This window comes from Triturus cristatus, chromosome 4_2, assembly GCF_964204655.1.
Source record: "Triturus cristatus chromosome 4_2, aTriCri1.1, whole genome shotgun sequence".
NCBI lineage: Eukaryota > Metazoa > Chordata > Amphibia > Caudata > Salamandridae > Triturus > Triturus cristatus.
Window position 1 is genome coordinate 470,662,352 of NC_140586.1, and position 15,825 is coordinate 470,678,176.

Genomic DNA, 15,825 nt, shown 5'->3' on the forward strand with positions numbered 1-15,825 from the left:
AAGACCGAAATAGCACCCAAGAATAAAGTATTGTAGATTATTTGGAATGCACAGACAAATGCCAGTGATTCATTTTCTATGTGCCAAGTGAAACCATCATTAAAATCACAGTAAAAATGTATTTTCACTAATGACCCATGGGGAAACTTTGGGGGACATCAGGACAGCAGACCAAGTTTATATTAATTGCTCAGACATACAAATTTACTGTAAACGTATACCAAAGCTAGGAGTGTCGAGATGAGAAGTCTCCTTGCTCATGTCAAATGACACATTATAAAACACTGTGTTTATCTGCATCATCCCTTTAGGATCTGCATTAGGGCAAATGCATATTATATTACATTTCAGGGAACAGTATTGCAGCAAAAATACACCAGTGAGTTCAGAGTTCATAAATGAGATCGGTGTCTAACTTGCATGTCACATATTGCTATTTCACCAACTTGACAGTCTTTCATTGTTCAAAACTGGGCACCACTGTGTGGAATACTAATACAACTTATTACACATAGTGCATATACTCAGCAAATGATTATAGTAGGAACTCTGCTTAATATCAACGGACAACATCTGAGTCAAAAACATTGATTTTTTATATTTTCCATATTCTTAATGTGGTTGTATCAAATGTATCCAGACTGGGACAACTCCTCCCTAAGTGAAATTGCTTGCATTAGCTAATAACGTTATTGCTCTATCAGCTGCAAGTTGTGCCATAATATTCTACATTATTGAATTATCTGACCTTAATGCTGAGAATGAGGAAGAAACTTGTAGTACATAGAGCAATAAAGAGGCGGTCAATGTGGTTAGATGGTGTAGCATTTATTTTGGCCCTTTTGTTATTGCATTGTAGATTCACCTACCCTTGCCTATTGCTCTTGCCCTTCATGAAGCATTGGTCAACATCAAGCAGAGACCTTATTCTACTAACTTCTCACATATTGTGCTTGATGTGACTCTTGGAGGCGTGAGTCCCAAGGATGTGAGAAAGGGTGCTTGCATTGAGAGTTTGTAGCTCTTCTTAAGAAGTGACATTGGTCTGCTGCCAAACGCTATAAAGTAAAGGAGCAGAAGTACGGGGGCAACCACTTACATGGGGTATGGACAGTCTATCGCAGCACACTTTCTCCCCCCCCATCTTTTTAGTATTGTTCTCAACCTTTGTGCTTGCTTTTCTTTTGACTGTTTTTATTTTTATGATCACTTTGTTAGTGCATCAGAAGTGCACATGTAGTTGTTGGTTGAGGAAGTGGGGTCTTTAGGACATATAGGTGAGAGGCGGTGGATTACTTACTCACACAGCGATCTTCACCAATTCGTCTCGCTCTATAGTGGTATACTCAGGATTAACATCCATTGAGGTTCCCAACACAATTCAACTTTTATATTGCATAGTTGTATTGATTTGGGGGGGTTAGTTGCGATGGATGGGCAGAAACTAGTTGAGATTGTGCGTGTTTACCCGGGGTGGGTGGGACAGCGATGTTGGAATGTTAAAATTCAGACTCTTCTGTTATGTGTGGCAGCAGTTGTACGTCATGGAGTGAAGGGATTAAGGGGAGCGGGAGGTGTGAGAGGCAGTCTGATGAGTACAGTGAGTGTACTTGGAGTTGGCGTGGAATGACTGATAGTTCGAATGTTATCATGGAACGTGAGGGGGCTCACCTCTTTGTGAAAAGGTATGGGACCCACACCTACCTTAGACGGCTGAGTGTGTGCATCGCATTCCTCCAGGAGATGCATTTCCCAGAGGCGAAGCTCAGAAACTTGGTAAAATATGGCGGGCAGTTGTACTCATCCACCTATTCTTCCTATGCATGGGGAGTATCTATATGAGTGGCCCGGGAGTTCCTTGCAGTTGAGGGGGCATTTAGCAGACATAGAAGTTATATGTTGTTGCATGGCATATTATATGGATGAGAATTAAGCATGCTGAATGCCTATGCTCTGCCTGGACTAAGCACTGATCCCCAAAAGGAACTCCTCATGTCAAGGATCTTTGGCTGACATTAAAGGTGAAAATCCTAAACGTCTGGGCTCTTCGAGATAGTGGATGGGCCCTTTCGTGCCAAGGCTCTACTACCCACAGCGACTGCCAACATGAAGTTTCAGAAAGACCTGCTCTACGAACCAACAGACTGCAACAACTGGCAACATGAGTCTCCAGCAAAATCTGCTCTTCACAAAGACAATGGCCAGTGTAGACCTCATCAGCTCGGGCTACAGTGATGACCAGCACTCCACACTGATATGGACACCCACAATGACCAACATGAAGTTCTGGCGCGACCAGCATTTCGTTCTACAACAGTATTCGTCGCTCCCACCAATGCAAACCTCCACTTACAGCTCCTTGTGTGGACATTTGAGAAGGTAACTTTTCAGCGGGACTTACCTGCTCTGTATCTGGCCTGCACTTAAAACTTTCATCGGGTACAGCATGAACAGATAACTGTGGGAGACACTGTGTTTTTGGCGCAGTTTTCACAAAAAACTTTGAAATACAATACCTCCAGTTCTACTGATTGCATTCTGTTGATTTTTGTATCCCTTTATTTTTCTAAATTGGTTTGGGGGTTTTCTTCTGTTGTGTTTTCACTTTATTACTATTTGAGTGCTACATTCATATTTAACAAATTGCCTCTCAGTTAAGTCCTGACTGTTTTTGTGCCAAACTACCAGAGGGTTAAAGACAGGATAATTTAGCGACTTTTTGTGGTTCACAAGACAAGGATTGTGTTTAATATTTGAATGGGGCTTCCACACATCTCAACAAATAACCAAATGTATTATACAAACCTACTATTCTGTGCTCTGCTAACTATTCTTGATTAAAATGGTGTTCTGATTTGAATGGCTCAGTATATCACCCATGACAGAAAAGGCAATCAAATGAAAATTGGGAGACATCAAGTATTTTCCTTAGAATTTCAGTCTTTCTGGCGATGTGGGTAACTGTGCTACTAGGGCCAAGGGTCAACCATCATCCACTGAAATCTATCAACACCAGTTCAGGGTATACTGACAGTGCTCTAAAAAATCAGAAGTTGGCTAAAATAAAAAATAAAAATCCCTCATATTTCTGTGAAGGAAAGTTCTGGAATCTGTGGGGATCTACACAATTCCTACCTCCCACTGTTCCCACACCTCTCTTGACACAAAAATGTGCCCTCCTTGTGTGGGTATACCTTTCATCCATGAAAGGAAACGCCAAAAAACACAATCAGGAATGATCAGGATTTTTCCTTTCAATCTACCAACCCTAGATATTTCTGAAAACTTGACACCCTGGGGAGTTTAGGGTGGTTTGACGTTTCTAGATTCCACTCTATTTTCTTACCCAAAATGCATCAAACTTATTTTTGCTAACATCACTGATTTTCCTCCCATTTCTGTGAGGGAAAGAACTATGTTCTTTGGTGAGCCACAATATTTTTACCATCCAGTCTTTTACCACTTTTCCAGATATAAAATACCACACTTATGTGGGTTGCAGAAATTCACCAAGGAATCGGGTGATTTATATACATTTGAAAAGCTTGCAGAGCAATCTGGGTAGGAAAATGTGGAGGATCCCACGATTGCTAGGTTTCATAAATTTTCAGGGTTGTTGTGGTTCCTTGGTTGCCAGCAGACCCTGAGCCCTCACTACAAATGAAAGGAAATTTGAAATTGTTTTGGTACATCTTTGATATTGGAGCTGACAGATATGGGTTAAACACACCCTATTCTGCTTCCGTCCTACGGAATAAATTGTTGTGTGTTTCTTGCATGGACCATTGTTGTTTTTCCTATGTTGGCCTGATTTTGATCATTGTAGGCCGCTTTTATTTTTGCACTCATTACTACATAGTGTGCTTGTTATTGTGCCACATTGCATTTTCACACAAAACCTACACATGTTTTCGTGTTTTATTCTTTCCTGGGATGTAGCCTTAACACATTAGACAAGTTCAAACAACAATGTCCCTTGTTATTCTCTCTGGTTGGACACTAGTGTTGTGTAGTTCCTACCAATCCATAGGATCTGCGGGTTTGTTGGCTGTAGACTGATTCCGGGCACCCCCATAGGATATGTTGGCCTAGAGACCAGCTAGCTCACATTGGCAGCGTAAGCCCCCCTAACCTTACCAGGAAGCAAATCGTTTCTGGGCAACCACTGAACATGACAACCCTGACGCCTCAGGGATCATGGAAACAGATCAGAACCTTTCTCCCAGTCACTCACAGTTATTGAACCAAGGTTATTCTTGTATCGAATACATGTGCTGCGATATTCAGTAGACAGAAGCAGATGAAAGTGATTGCAAGCACCAAAAAAGTAAATAGTAGATATAGCTCTATCATGGTGCTAACACAGTGTATATACGCAGGCATATAAACAAGGCAGTAATCAGGCGTACTCCAATTATGCGAATCCTACTCTAAGTGTACCTAGAGTGTGTGTAGGTGTGTAGCCAAGAATCCCCCCAAGGGACGATCCAACCCCATTACCTGGTGGAAAAGATTGTAGGAGCCAGTCTTGGTCACGAACTGTACACCCCCTCACGGAGATGTCAGACCCCTGCGTAGTGAAGTCTCAGCATGCAGGGGCCATCAGTGTCAGCTGAAGTGCCTCCTCCGCTAATCTTTTGGGATGCTCTTTATTTATAATAGAAAGTAGCCTTGTGATGTGCGTATAGCTTAGCGATATTATGGATATGTAGATAGCCTTGCTGCCCCGTGGATGAAGGGAGAACGACATTTGTACATAGTGCGTAGAAGGGCCTTGAACATGATGTTCGAGACATAGTGATAATGTTGTGCGAAGCTAGATGTGTAAACAACGCAGTTTCAGAGAAACAAATCCAACATTCTTGTGTACGCAAATATGTGCAAAAGGTCACGGCAGAAATGTTACTGTGAAAAATAGGGCAATGTAAGAAATGAACAGCTTCGCTACATGGGCCAAACCTAGACATATTAAGTGAATACAACTGCTGTTTGTGAACACACGTCTTGTCATATAATGACAGGGTTCTGAAAAAGCACACACTAAACAAAGGTCCTGAGGTAAAAGTGCTGCTTCAGCTGCGATGGAGAATACCCACCCATGTATGCTAAGGTATGGGGTCCACCACTAACCCCAGAAATCTATAATATATAATATTTTAGCTTCAGAAGAAAAGGAGGGGAGAGTAGGCTGGCCTGTCTTATAACATGACAGGGCTTTTTATGATATATGGTATGATAACCATGCTAATGATATTTTTGGTATGAATTTGTTTTCTAATTGTAGCGCAAATACTACATCTTAGAGCTCGATAGTTTAAGTAAATATTATAATCTTCCTTTGTGTCTCTGGTTTATCTTATTGTGGAGAAGATCAAGTGAGAGAGCCAAAGGGTGTGTCCTGTTACTGCGATCGCTGAGAGGGTCGAGAGTGTTGTGTTCTGGGGTGCCAACTCACTTGTTTCCCTGAAAAGGTTAGAAGGGTGAGTGAGGCACTGTAGGTAGTCATACTCGGGCTCATATATACTGAGGTGGTATGGGGACTCAGTCCCTACTCGCTGATGTTCCATGGCCCCAAGCATATTTCTGTTGCCAGGTACTTATTTGCTGGATCCCTGAGTAGTGCTCGTGCTTGTCCACAATACCTTTGCACCTTTTACCGGAGACGTCTGTGGTGTTGGCGGTTAATCCTCCACAGTGTTTAGGGACTTCCTAATTATGTTGGTTTTTCAAGGTTGATTATTAAATGGTTTAAACCGAGTTTGTGTTGCACTTTGAATCCATTTTTACTTCCTAATGGCTTAACCTATTGCAGCCAACTGCTGACCGGTGGCCTATGCACATTTAACACAAGATGGGGTCCCTAATGTGGGAGCTCCTGTAATCTCTGTTGTAGAGGCGGACGCTGCTTTCCACTTTGATGTGTATTATTCTTGGGTCACATTTCCAGCTACAGATTCTAACACCAACACTTTTCATGAATATACTACACCACTTGCACCTGCTACATATAGACCTTATGCACATGTTGAAATTCCTCTTACCGTCTGGGACCACCAGACTTGGTTTAATGGCACCCTTCAACATGTCCCTGAGACAGTTCAAATGGGTCCTCTCAGTAACGAGGGGGCTACTTGGCCAGCATTAGCCAGATATGCACCATTTAATTAATGTAAAGCTGGTACAGACCTGTGGTTTGTACACTGTCCTTGTTGTCTTATACAGCTGCCTAACGCAGTTTATTGCGCATACACTATTAGCTGGTCCAGCTAGACTAGGCATGTGAGGGCAAGCCCAGTTGCCTGCAGCGGCTGTTATTAGTCCTGTAATTGTTCATTCAGTTATGGGCAAAAGACCCACTAATCATGAGGAAATTCCTATGTGGATTGCCCAAAATATTGATCAACTCAAAGCTGTGTTTCCCTGTACCAGAGCAAAAGACAAGCACTGGTCAAAGGACTGGTTTCCACTCTTGGAGACTGCAACACCTGGGGGATTATTTTTGCCACAGTCTATACTCTCTGAAATGGCACTCCCTCAATGACCATTCTACCAAACGACCTGAAACAGATACAGAATAAACATAGGGCAGCTCCTGCCCTAGATTTGGGGATAAAGTTAATGGGTAATTTTCCCGTAGTCTCCAAAATGATTCTTTCTAATGATAAAGGTGAAGCATCGTCTCTGGCTATACGCCAGCAACTTACCATGGAGGTGGTTACTCACCACGGACGTGAGTTGCCTAGAATTGTTGCTAATGTTTATACATCACTAGGACGCAATAATTTGGGAACCAGACCTTCAGTTCCACCACTTGACAAGCCTAGCAGTGACAACAATGCCAGACAAGCCAGTGAGTCTCCTAAAAAACCATGGGATAAATCGAAACAGCAACAGAAAAGTAAACCTTGCAGATTTTCTCCACCCCCGGAGTTCTCTGAGAGACAGTACTATTTTAATGAACGCAGACAAGGAGAGTACATTAAACCGAAAAGGAAGGAACAATGCGCATCTGCCGTGAAGATAAAGAAGGAGGACAAGACTCCTCGATATAAAGCCCCATTTCAGAAAAAGAAAATAGCAGCTTTGACTGGTAAGTTTGCCACAGACAGTGAGAAGCCTCTTCATAAACAGGAGCTGGGCGGTGACTCTCCTTGACAGCACAGAAGAAGTCACTATAGTACGCACTGAATCTCCAGGAGTTTCTGGTAACAAAAGCAATTGATACATTTGTGACAGTTGAAACAGCAGACACCCACGTAGCCTCTCCAGACCGATTATATCACTTGAATAGTCAAATTGAAGGTGACGTTAAACGAACTATTAAAGCAATATTTTGGGACAATTTAACCACGTCTTATCACATTATTTTGCAGAGGTTGATTGGCCACCTCCAATTGTACTCGTGTCCCCCACAAGGTGAGGATGTGATACTTCCTTTGTTTTCTCATCTTGTCCCTGAAGAAGTCAAACAAGCTTATACATCTGAATGTGCCCTTGCAAAGGCCCCTTCACTTTACCATTATCATGTTGGTTGGGATAAAGATTCCCCTTATTCCTATAGGGTCCACCCCACAGGTACAGCTACAATATCCTATTAAACAGGATGCTAAACCACACGTTTAAGAAATTCTTTCCCAATTGGAGTATCAGGGTGTAATTGAATCCTGCTTCTCTCAAATGAATAATCCTCTTTTTTCTGTTCTAAAACCAGATCATTCCTATCGCACTGTCTCAGATTAAAGACATTTGAATAGTCAAATGCGCACATTTTTTGGTGCAAAACATGCACAGTATGGCACTCATTAATAATGTAGTCTGTAAAAAATACAAAACCACATAGGACATTTCAAAGGATTTTTTCAATCACAATTTGGCTCCTGAGAGACGAGACTGGTCCACTTTTAGCGTCCTAAGTTTTCAAAATGCGCTATGCACAACTTCCCACAGTCTAGGAGTTTTTGCGGCCAGAATTGTCAGCTCTTCACAAAATAGAACCTGATGCTCTGTCCTATGTAGACGATAGCTACTTGACGGATGATGAATTAAATCCGTACTTGGCCAGAGAAGATCGCATAATATTGGGATTTGCTTAACTTGGCTATAAGTTCAACTTTAAAAAGTCTTACATAGCTTTTCTTAGTCACATGGGGAAGAGTCTTGCCCCTCACTTTTTGGAGAAATGTGCACAATTGCAATCTCCAAACACACTTAAAAAAATACATACTCTGCTAGGATTTTTGAATTTCGGCAGAACATACATATCTGATTATGCACAACACATAAAACCTTTTTATGCATTAATACACCCTGATTTTTCCACTTCATGTTGGACATCAGAACACACAGCTACTCATATCATACAATCTGACTTACTCGAAACATGCCACTTGCATACCCGTGTCAATACCAGGAACCTGGTGATTTATCAGGTGCAATTGGATATACAGGCAGTAAACTTTGGTCCCTGATTCCGGACGTATATCAAGCTCCTATACACGGGTCTCACGGCGTCGGTCCGGGTGGCCGGTCATCGGTCGGCCTCGTTCCCGCTCCTTCGTGGCACCCGACAAGGATGCCCACTATCCCCACTGTTATTTGCGCTTGCTATAGAGCCACTAGCCGAATGGGTGAGGAGGGACGCAGTGATGCGTGGGTTGTCATGGATGGACTCCGGACTACACAGACAAAATAGCCCTGTACGCAGATGACGTACTATTTTACATGGCTGACCCACGGGTCTCGGGGCCTAGGGTCCTTCAGATCCTCCGCATCTTCAGTGAGACGTCTGGTCTGTGCGCTAATCCTTCTAAATCTATTTTATTCCCGGTGTGCGGGGACCTAGAACACATGGCTTGGGCAAACCAGGTGACTGTCGCTACCGACGGGTTTAAATAACGCGGGGTCTACGTGACCTGAGATCAAGATACGGCGTGGGCTCGGAATATAGCCCCTCTTATCCCGACGGTGCGGGACGACATAACGATATAGTCGCAACTACCCCTCTCCCTCTATGGCCGATCGGCGATCTTTAAGATGATTTCACTGCCCTGCATGCTTTATCGCCTCCAGAATTACCCATACCCGATCCCGCAGACGTGGTTCACGCAAGTAAACGCCCTGCTGAACAGGTTCCTCTGGCAAGGGGGCGCCGTGCGGGTGGCCCTGGCGACCTGTGTACAATCTACATACTGCGGGGGAATAGCAGCGGCGGATATGCGCGCCTATTACTGGGCATCCCAGCTGCTAGTGGTCAACGACTGGTGGTATGGGTCGCTCCAAGATCCGGCGTATGCGGTGGAGTGTTTAACTCTCCCTCACACGCGGCTGCTACACTTACTATACGACTCCTCTTCAGTAGCCGGTCATCCTCCGGCATGCGGTACGGTGATTCAGATCTGGCGGCGCGTGGTGCGTATGATGGGCTGGTGGGGGAAACTTACCGGGATGACACCCCTATGGCGCGGCGCCTTCGCCCGGCCGGTGGCGGCCCTGGAGGGATTCCAGGAGTGGGATACAATAGGAATCTCCACGTTGGGGGATGTTATGCGAGGGCCCACAATTAAATCCTTCCAACAACTACAAACCGAATTTGACCTACACAAATCCCAGTTCTACCGATACTTACAGCTTCGACATGCGTTGATGCCGGCGGTGCGTTCACTGACGTCCCTACCAGAATATCACCCCCTAGAGAGTCGCCTTTTGACGGGGGACCTCGGCCCTCATAAGATCCGACAAATCTATCAAACCCTTACAACACGAGCGCAACACAATCTCCATAAGACACGTGAGCGATGGCAGGCCGAACTCCCTGACCTTACAGATGATGATTGGGTGGAGGCACTGGCGAGCCCCCGCTATACAGCAGTTTCCACTAGATATCGCCTGATCCAATATAAATACCTACAAAGGGTCTACTACACTAGAACGCGATTGTGGAAAATGGGGATGATTCAGTCCCCGATATGTTTACGTTGTGGCGCGACCGAGGGCACGTTCTTCCATACAGTATGGCTCTGCGTAGCGATACAACCCTATTGGCGTAAGGTCCTTGGGTGTTTGGGGAAAGTTCTGGCCTGGGAGTTCCCACTCGAGCCAAGACTCACACTCCTACATAGCACCGAGGACATCGGGGGGAACAGATATAAACGACACTTACTATTTCTGGGGCTCGTGTTGGCGAAGCGGGATATAGCGCAGAGCTGGAAGGGGACCTCCCCGCCCCGCCTAGGCAAGTGGAAGAAAGCCATGGACCAATGTATGATGGCGGAGATTGCGGTCTTTGTGGCACGTGGCTGCCCCCGGAAACATGGGAAGATATGGGGAAAATGGGCCATATACAGGGGTGTGGACCTGCCACAACTTACTCCAGACGATTCAGGGGATCCCATAGAACGCCTGTTGAGACAGGAGAGATAAATACAAGGTGTGGGGTGACTGTGTACAAACATATTAGGATAATAGTAATGATGCCATCCCGGAAACGGATGGGACTACGTGTTGACGCGGGGTGGGTGGGGTGGGTGTGGGAGTCTGATGTTTGCAGACTAGGGGTTGGGGCGGTAAATCAGCACAATCTGTACCCTGGGGGATGTACTTGCACCATAATCTCTGGATAACTGTGCTGGTTGTTCGTTTAATAAAATCAATAAAATATGTTGTTAAAAAAGGTGGAACAGTGCCAATTGCATATAAATTGCATTTATATTCAAAATCGGAAGTGTGTCCTGCATCCATTGAAAAAAATACTAACTGCAGTGCAGATGACCATCCATAAAGAACGGCCCCTTGCTCAAGGGGAACACATTATCGTTGTTACTCCATTGACAGCCTTAGAGACTGTCTCGAAAGCCAGCATCCCTAAGCTAAAGCCCTCCACGCTAGATAGATACAATTGGCTACATCCTTAACAGCTGTTGATGTGGACTTTGTCTTTGACCCTTCTTTGCAGACAGAAGAATATCTACAGTATGAGCATGTTTATCCCAGGCCATCTACTGTTCTAACTCTTCTTGATCAGTATAAATACTAATACTGACGGTTCAGCTCAACCTGCTACAGGTTCTAAACAGCAATATTCTGCTGCATGCACCATCGTTATTGGTGTTATGTTGGAAGGCAGGCTCCACACACAAACAACTCGCATGGAGTCTCTAGGAGACTGCAGTGAGCAGTTGGCTGAACTGAAGACATTGCTTCTTGCACTTGAAAATACGGATCCTGAATTCCCCACACTTATTATGTGTGGTTCGTATTTCTGTGTACCTTTTTTTAATGATAATCTACATTATTGGCAAAAAAATGGATTTAGAGATTCAAAGGGTAGCGCAATCAAGCAGAAACTTCTTTGGGTTAAAGTGGCAGAGCTGAAAGTTAGGTTGCCACAAGCTCATGTACTACAAACACTGTTATCAATGTGTGGGAGCACACCCTGTAGGAAATTCTCTGGCTGATGAAGCAGCCAGATCTCCAGATCTGCAGTGGCCACAGCTAAAGTAGCAGCGGTTACATGCTCTATAACACGTATTGATAACGATATCTTGGCTGCGATTAATGGCATTAAAAACGGCGCCCCTTTAACAAAGGGCTTTCAGTCGAAATAAGCTTATCATTTAAATGACCAGAATGTTCCTTTTTTTTGTTAACTATTCCTGGGGTTGGTGATCACTTGATTCCCAACCAAGACTGCAGACAAGCTTTGGCTGTAGTGGAACATAAAGGTGTTGCTTCTGCCCATGCAGGACTGGCAGCTACAATTTCACTATTGCAGCAATGTTATTGGAGGCAAGGCTTATACCAACAAGGCAAGAAATATGCCCTGTTTTGTGACATCTGTCAACAGATTAAAAGCTCCACCATGGCTCGTCCACCCCAAACACACCCCTTCATGACCAACAAGCCTTTTGGCTGTATTTACCTGAACCATTGTGGGTCACTAACTTCAGATACTACATTTACATTTATTTTGGTTGCCATTGATTCTTGCTCTAGATTCCTCTGGGATCTGGCTACAGCGCTCGGCTGATGCTCGCACTGTTATTAAAGACATGCAAGTTTTTGTTGGTACTTATGCATGCTGTGCATTCCATTCAGGCCAAGGTCCGATATTTGCTTCTAAAGCGTAAAGGGATTTTATGAAGTCCCTGGGGGTACAGGTGCATTAGTCTTCTCCATATACGTCTGAGGTGAATTCTGTTGTGGAACGAATGACCCGTGACTTCAAGCACTCCTTAACGGCAAAAAAGACCTTAAACAAGTGAACACTACTGGCAGTATGACCACTGAAGAAAAGGCAAGTGAAAGATCAAATGTACATACCGGTATTTAGGCAATTGAGATGTAGGTGGCTGGATTTCAGGATTCGGTAATTTACCGAATCGGAATTTTAAGAAATCGGTAAAATACCGATTCGGCAAATTACCGAATCCTGAAATCCTATGTAGGGGGCACTCAAGTGAGTGCATTTTTGGTTTCTGGATTCGTTATTTACCACCAACAATAAGTTGATGGTAAATAACGAATACCTTTTAAAAAGCAATTTTGTGCTTTTTGAAATGTGCCATGTGGCAGACATACATGCCCTTAGGGCATGTATGTGCGCCACATGTGCACACATGCACGATTCAGGGGTGCAACAGGGTGTCAATGTGACACCCTGCCACCCATGAATATGCTCCCCCTATCACCGATTCGGTATTTACCGAATCGGTAATAGTGAATGGCTTCCCATTCATTCCTATGGGCCTCCAGACCCATAAGAATGAATTGGAAGGGATGCATTATTACCGATTCGGTAAATACCGAATCAGTAATACCGAATATTACCGATTCGGTAATAATTACCGAATGTTTACCTAAATTATATTTACCGATTCATAAATACCGAATCGGTAAAATTCGGTATTTATGAATCGGTAAATATAAATTACCTACATATGGCCCTATGTGATGAGTAAAATCTTTTATTTTTTCGCAGGTGGTCATTTTAAGCGGAAGGGCATGGATGATTTTGCCTCTCTGTGTACAAGGCTCATGAACAGAGCCGAAATGAATCAGAGGATTTTGGCGCACTGCCATACACTGCGGAATTCAATAAAGCGCCTGCATTGGAAACTTCCATAATTGGCGTACTGCGTTATTCTTTTGAAGAAAGGGTAATCCATAATTAGCGGGTACTTGTTCCTGCCTTCCGAAGCCACACTGCTAGGGTTGGTGGGCACTCAATGAATGAGGAACTCCAAATGTTTTGGGCTAAATTAGAGGATTGGAGGGATCGTAGCCTCCTTGAGGTCGAGAAATAAATCTATCTCAAGAAAGATTTCCCCCAGCTACCGATCCTTCATCTCCTTCCCAAGATCCATAAGGACATGGCTAACCCACCTGGTAGGACAATTGTGTCCTCAAGAACAAGTAGCCTGGAGAATACATCCAGGTATATTGACTACTTTCTTAGGAACTTTGTTTTCACGCTACCCTCTCACATAAAGGACACCAAGGACTTCCTACAATGGATAGAGGGTATGACATGAGAGGAAGGACTCATCCTTATGAGGATGTAAGCTCCTTTTATACTGCATTACAGCACACTGATGGTCTCCGATGCTGTGGGAACTTCATGAGAGCTAGGCCCATCCTCTACTTGCAGCACCCCGACATGCTACTCGGAATGATCGAATTTTACCTTTTTAACAACATCTTAATGTTTTACTGTAATATTGTACGTCAGCTCAGGCGGACTGCAATGGGTACGTTTCACCCCCAGTTACGCAAACCTGTTTATGGGCTGAGCGGAGGAACAGGTATCCATCGCTGACAACACATCACAGGACATGGAGAATGCCATCTTATGTCACCACTATATATAGATGAGTTATCCTTCATATGGAGGGGCACCACGGAGGCCACAGAGGTATCTGTAAAGAAACTGAGGGGGAATTCACTCAATTTAGACTTCACCTTCAATACTAACAGTACCAGCATAGAATTCCTAGATGTAGAGGTCGCAGTAAGGAATGGGCGTTTAACCACCGAACTGTACCGCAAGTCCAGAGCAGGGACCAGCTTTCTCCACGCCGTCAGCAGCCATGCGAAGACTCTCAAGTGGAGTTTTTCCTTTGGTGAGCTGCTGAGGACGAGGAGAAACTGCAGCTCCTTGGAAGCATTCTACACAGAACAAGAAAATATGCTTGCCAGGTTTAAAGAGAGTTGATACCCTGATTGGGTGCTGGACAGTGCAATAGAGAGAATGTTTCACAGAGACAAGGACAGCATCATCTTTGACTGTAAAGAGCTAAGGAGGAGGTACGGGAGGGCACTGCCAGATACATCACCACTTATTGCAACCGGCACATGCAAGTGGAAAGATTTTCAGGCATAAGTGGCAGACTCTCAATACTGACAGCTTTATAGGCTATACCCTTGATCATAGACCCAGAGGAACATACAGGAGGAGTAGATCTCTGAGACACTCTTGTCCACAGTGATATCACTAACAAAGACACAATCAGGTTGCATAATCTAAAAAGCGTTTTCCTTGTAAGAAGTACAAGGCATGTTGATACAAATCAGAATACACAGTCCCAGAGAGAAACACAACCGGGAAAATCAATACATTTCTCACATGCACCTCACAAGATGTGGTCTATGTCCTAGAATGACCAGGTGGCAAAACTACGTTGGCCATACCATCCATCAAGCCAAAAAAAGAAATGTGGTGCATATGTGGGCCATCGATGACAGAGACCCATAATACCTGATGGCCCGCCACTTCAGTGAGGCAAATTTTAGTAACAGGACGAAGTTGGTCTACTTTACCATTGTTTCTCAAAAACAACGAGAGGGTGAGGGACTATCACTCTTGTTCCCCCAGATTAAATCAATTAAACAACAAAAGAGTGACAAAGGGATAGGGAGCAAAAAAAGAGAGGCACGGGCAAAAACCAAAAATATTTGTTAAAAGAACCCTCACTCACCAACCTAGTTGGTGACATGCTTCATCATCGGGTTCCCACCAGAGAGGCCGAATGCCTCTCTGGTGTGCTGCGACGCCTGTGTTACAGCGGAGCGGGTTTCTGGTTGTGAAAGGAAGTGAGATTAAAAGGTGAATGATTTTAACCAATGACAAGTTTATTCTTGGCAAATCAAAAACCAATAAAAACGTGAATTGGGCAAGTTCTGGCCAGTGATGTTGACCAGGGCTTGACCAATTTTTAGGTCGACATGTTTCTGCTTATGGTGCCTATTCGGCTAAGCTTTCATCAGGACCAAGGTAGTCTCCACGGCGGTATGCACACTCTAAGGCGCACCCTGACCTGTGGAGATCAAAAGGTAAAACTCACGGTTTTACCCAGGAGCCTCCTATTATCCGGGGCTCAGAATGTCTGAAAAAGAAATGGGACAGACGAACCACATATAAAGAAACATACAAAGACAAAACATTGTTTGATTGCAGTTACAAACGTGCTTGAGTGAACAAACATTTTGTGGAGCCGTGCTGTACAACGAGGAAGGGTCTATTGGTAGCAATATTAGCCAGCAAGACCGCAGTACGAGTGATTATTCGTTGTATCTTTTACTAGTGAAAGTGTGGACTGATATTTATAAGAATAGAAAGCACTATTTGTGTCTAATTACGATTACTTAGTGATGTCTGCACTATTGACAAGGTGCAATCGTAGTGGCTAGTAGGCCGGAGTGTATGTCAAACATATAGCGAACTCGTGAAATGGCATGCTAAAAACAAGCGTCTGTGGTGTTTGCCAGGCGCCGTTGCTCCAAAGCATGTCTCACATTAAAAATAGCTGCATGAAAAAACCAAATAGCCCT

General features: G+C 44.1%; 1 protein-coding gene across 1 annotated transcript in view; it reads right to left on the reverse strand.

Annotated features, from left to right (window-relative positions):
* Positions 1-15,825, reverse strand: part of LOC146834565 (interferon-induced protein 44-like) — a 519,193-nt gene that overhangs the window by 290,435 nt on the left and 212,933 nt on the right. The window lies entirely within an intron of this gene.